The sequence below is a fragment of the Brassica napus genome, chromosome C2, assembly GCF_020379485.1.
Source record: "Brassica napus cultivar Da-Ae chromosome C2, Da-Ae, whole genome shotgun sequence".
NCBI classification, from domain to species: Eukaryota; Viridiplantae; Streptophyta; class Magnoliopsida; order Brassicales; family Brassicaceae; genus Brassica; species Brassica napus.
The window spans coordinates 32,297,627-32,302,865 of record NC_063445.1 but is presented as its reverse complement, the minus strand read 5'-3'; positions in this window follow the sequence as shown (position 1 = coordinate 32,302,865).

Below are 5,239 nucleotides of genomic sequence, written 5' to 3'. Positions count from 1 at the left end.
AATCGTAATGCGAAGAGATCTCTCTTTAGATTGGTCATCCAAAGTCAGATTTTATAGCTTTGTGTTCGCTATACAAAATATACTTCTTCGTAAAACCAGTTATGTTTACTTTCAAAAGTTTCTTCGTAAGACTTGGTCTGATTGTACGAAGGATTTTTCGTGTAAGTAATGGGGACCGGTTTTACGAAGATTGTAAATCGGTGATATGTATACACATGTCAAAGTAGCGTTGTTTCTGCGGGTCTTACGAGAAACGTTTCGGCTGTGATTTCGATCTTAGGTGAAAGTTGCTTGTAGTTACTCATGGAGTGTTACCGAAGTTTATTTCACTACGATCTAGTCGCAGAACGTTTTCCATTGGTTTTTTGAGAGGATTCTCATGACACATTTGTTTCTGGAACGAATTGGTCAACCAAAGGTAGATCGAGCCAACGATCGGGAAGAAAGTGTTCCCTTTAATGTGCTCGATGCTACATTTATTCTCGAGTTTTCTTCGTCACAAATGTTCTCGATGATTTTCCGTGACTCACTTGGTTCAACGGACACTGAAAGAAATGCTTTGATGCTTGAAGATTTCTCGTAGAAATTTTTATACGAAAATGGCTTTATATAGCCGGAAAGGGCTTCAAGACTTTGGCTAATCGTCGAGTTTAAGTTTGATATTGGTGCATGTTTTCTATACGCATGATTGCGACAAGAAATATTGTTTAGTCTTTTGAGATATGTTCATGATCGTCTGGATATGTTGCTAGCGTTTAGACGAATTTTTGATTGTCGTTTGCTTTTTGGGGACGATTTATGGAGGCATCGTATTGCCTAAATGTTTTTTTGCCTATTGTTGCGAGAGTTTGCTTTAACGAAAGTGTTTTCGTGATAACAAGGCAAAAGTTTTTGAAGTTTGGGAGTATACGAGTATAGTATATGTACCTACTCCCCCCCCCCCACGTTTTTTTTACAAAAGAAAACGGTTGAACCGATACTTTGAAGGGTTGTGTACGTTTCTTCTTCCGAGGATTGGAATGATCAACAGTCTTGGTCGAATTAAAGATGACGCTGGGACTGTGAATTGGATGTTGACGACTTGGGATATGCCGACTTTAAGAAAGTCGCTAGAAACGAATCAGTTTTAAGACGACGTTCGTGTCTCTAGTTCTTTCTTTCTTTAGGAAGTGATCTGAATATGTGTGGCGATCGTTTCTCGATTTTCAGAGAGTTTAGATCGGTTTGCAAGATCTGCCTGAACAGTCATGGAACAATATACCGGGACAGGAAAAATCGCCTAAGACTTAGTTCGCTAGACTATCCACCTAGGTTTTAAGTTCCCTAAAGTTCTACGGCAGTCTCAAAGGAGTTTCTATTTCTTAGTAATTTACTACGAAAATTCCAAGCCTGATTTCAAGTCGGAAATACCTTAGTTCTCTCGAAGATTCGGGTTAGCGTCTTCTCCGTTTTACTTGCTCATTTTCCCTTACTCTTTTCGTGTCTGTCTGCCCATTTCGAATAGCAAGAATATTGATTCTTCCTGGACTTCACTGCTTTCCTGGCCGCGTTTAGGCTGCTGCCAATATTTGCGGTTTTCGGGATCCATGTTTCAATCTTAGTATCATTGCATTTACGAAAATGAATGAGCATCTAGTCGAAAACTTTTTTAGCGTTTAGGAATAGCCAGGGATGATCAAGAGGTGCCAAGGATGATCAGGAAGACTCGCCAGGTGGTGAGATTTTGGCTACAGATCGAGGCGCGAGAGGAAGGATGGTGAGACCATGGCGAGAGGCGGATGGGCGAATATTGATTCTCGGATTTCGCTCCATCTCTTTCCTTATCCGAGATTATTTTTCTATGATTGTTGTTAGATTTTCGAAGGTTGTCAAATGTTGCCAACTTTAGTTTTACGAAAGTTTTTTCAAAAAATAATATCGTGTTTAATTTTACGAAAGTTATTCTGCAAAATGTTATCGATTTTAATTTTACGAAAGTTGTTTCGTAAAAGGTTGTCGAGCTTAATTTTTGCAAAGGTTATTTCGCAAGATGTTGTCGAGCATAATTTTACAAGATTTGTTCCGTAAAGAAGTTTTCAAGTTTTGATTGTACGAGAGTCGTGACGAGGTTAATTATTGCAACCAAACTTAATCAGAAGTTTTTCTCAAATCCGTGGGATTGATCCGTGGAAGTTTCGAGTAGTTTTTTCCGAAGTAAGATTTAGGTGAAAAACATCGACAATTCGCGTAATTTGTTACTATGGAAGTGATACTTGAATTCTTACGAAACCTTAGGCTTCAGAAAACGTTTTAGCGGTGGGGATACGATCTCCCGTTTTGCTTTATTTAGTCTTCGTCAGCCGTTTTAGGTTTCGAGTGATTCTATAAAAATTAACTTCGTTTCTCTGAAAGTTATTTGGAAGAAGTACAGTCGTGGGGCTTTCACAAGCGATTTGCTGTGCTTCCTTTTTATACGATAAATCTAGGGTTTTTCCGAAAGATATTCGGAAGAAGTACAGCGGCGAGTTATGTACCCGATTTGCTGTGCGTCCTTTTTTCCGCGACTAACCTAGGGTTTTTCCGCAAGATAGTCGGAAGACGTACATCGGTGAGTTATGTACCCGATTTGTTGTGCTTCCTTTATCCGCGGTTAACCTAGGGTTTTTCTGCGGTTTTGGGGAGAAGAAGTTTTACTTTTCCGAAAAGTTTTCAGAAAACGTGTTTTGGCAAAACCCTTACACGTTGAGATTTCTTTAGTTTGGTAATGAGCAAAACTTACGGGGTTTGATAAGATTTATCGTTTACCTTTATGTTTAGAAAGAGAAATCGTGAGCTCGTTTCATTGCACTTCCTGTGGCGAAAATCGCGGCAAGGTTTTCGTTTTTCTCAAGAACTGTGGCGTTTGTGTAAACGTTGGCCATAGGCGCAGTGGCGGCTGGAGTTGTCTTACCAGCGTTGTTGCGAACTGCGATTTTTTCTTTCATATTTCCAGACATTGTTTTGATCAAGCGTTTTGCGGCTATGAGTTAGAGTAATCCGTTCCCCCCCCTCCTTCTAGAGCCAAACTGTGGGAACTGAAATTCACACCGTCGATTTCCGTAATCGGAGGAAAGTCAGGAAACCCTAACTTTCCCTGAGGTCCCGGATTCTCTGCGAGAGCCAACGACAAGTGACCAAATAAATGCGGAAAATATGAAAAGATAAAAACGAATTTATAGAAAAGGTAGATCTTATTTCGAATCCGGTAAGAGCGTTGCGATCATTACAAGAGATTATAAAAGCTTCGGCCGCAAGAGCTGTCAGTGAATTACCAAGTTCTAGCAACCTAAAACCTTAAACCTAGTTGAGTCGCAGCTTGATAACAGAAGACGAAAAAGATATGAAAACGGTTTTGATTCATTTCGGACTGAACCTTATGAAAGGCTGCCTATGTACCCCTTTCGAGGATCAAGCCGAACATAACTCAAGAGTGAACCAAGAGATCGAATTGCTTGTGCGCGTTCGTTTGGTAATCGGGTGCCAGTCATAGAAACATAGCATGTAGAGAATAATGCCTCAAAGTTTCTAAGTGCCGAGAGTTCTCTCTTTTGTGCCTCTCACCTAGGACTCCTTTTATACTTCTCCAAGGTTGGTTTTAGCTTTTCCCTTCCTGCCCTTAAGCCGTCTTAAATGAAAAATGGACATATTCCATTTTTTCCGATCTTCATGTTTATCCGCGAAAACTTAACATTTTTTCTGCGGAAACTTATCTTTATATTTGTTTTATAAAATAAAAACATAGACCGCCATAGTATCTACGAGCTCATTCTTAAAGAATCGTAAGTGGGCTCGTAGTCGCGTTTTAGACCTCCTTGGGCTGTCTTTCGATATAAACGTTTGTTACGATTTTCTTTTCGACAAAAACAAGTTCTCGCGGCTTTTATCGTAAAGTTTTAATGGTAACTTTTATCGGAATGATGTGAGAAATGATATGGCTGCGGTACATGAGAGCTAGCATTGAGGAACAGACGAGAATGCACGGATTTGGGTCGTACCCGTTGATCGATGTCCGAGACAGTTCGGTCACTACGTAGCGACCTGGTACGCGCTGGTTCGGTCGCGGGTCGGTCGCTACATAGCGACCGACCGAGTGGCTTGGTCGGTCGCTACATAGCGACCGACTTGTTCGTGGGTCGGTCGGTCGCTACGTAGCGACCGACCGAATGGCTTGGTCCGCGAACGAGTCGGTCGCTACGTGGCGACCTTGTTTGGATCCTTTTCTGACGTTTTATGAACGTGTTCTTTGACTATGGGTGTTTAGTTTCGATGAATCAACCGAGATCAGTGCGAGATTTCACCTCAAATTTCTTCGTAAAGATTTCTTTACGAAGATTACTTTTCATAAAAACGTTCATGCTGATTTTTACGGATATTTAGATGTTAACTTCGTCGTGTTCGTTTTTGACCCCAACGGATCTTAACTTCGTTGTGACCGTTTTTGACCCCAACACTGATCCTTAGACTTTTGATAATTTTTCCATTTTTTTTTTACTTATTTTTTTGTTTTTATTGGGGGAAATATTTTCTGGGGACTTTCAGACATTGATTCCGTCGTGACCGATTTTGACCGCAACAAGTAAAATCTCCTTTATCACTCCATAATATGTAAGCATATCAGCGACTTGTCTCATATCTCGAGCACATGATCTACACATGCTAAATGCTTCATAAATTAGTCCATTGTTTTGTGTCTTCCGCTTGACCACATCTGTATGAAACTGTTGCCCATTAATGATGGATCCTTTATGTGCTAAAGCAACATTTCTTGGTCCAAATGCCAACAACTTTATCTCCTAAGAATGACTATTTGTTGAGTCCGTAGGAAATCAGAACATGATCATCAAGCTGAGGTACTAAAATGATAATCAAAACATGATCATGAAGCTAACAATATGTACCACGAAAACCATTCATCAAGCTACAAGCTAACTAGTCATCAAAATACTAAAATCTGGACATGTTCATCAAGCTACAAGCTAACCAGTCATCAAAATACAAACTAATCAGTCATTAAAATAATAATCAAGGAAAGAGGATGGAGTTGGAAACCCTTTTTTAAGCCATTCTGCAAAGTGCTCAGTATGGTTTTTCCATAACAAAGTTTCATTTCTAGCACATCAAGCATCATTAGCTTGTAACTCTCCCAAATGCATCCTGATTTTACATTAAACAACAGTGTATGAAAATGAAATTATAATTAAAAGTAGATGAAATAAAAAGG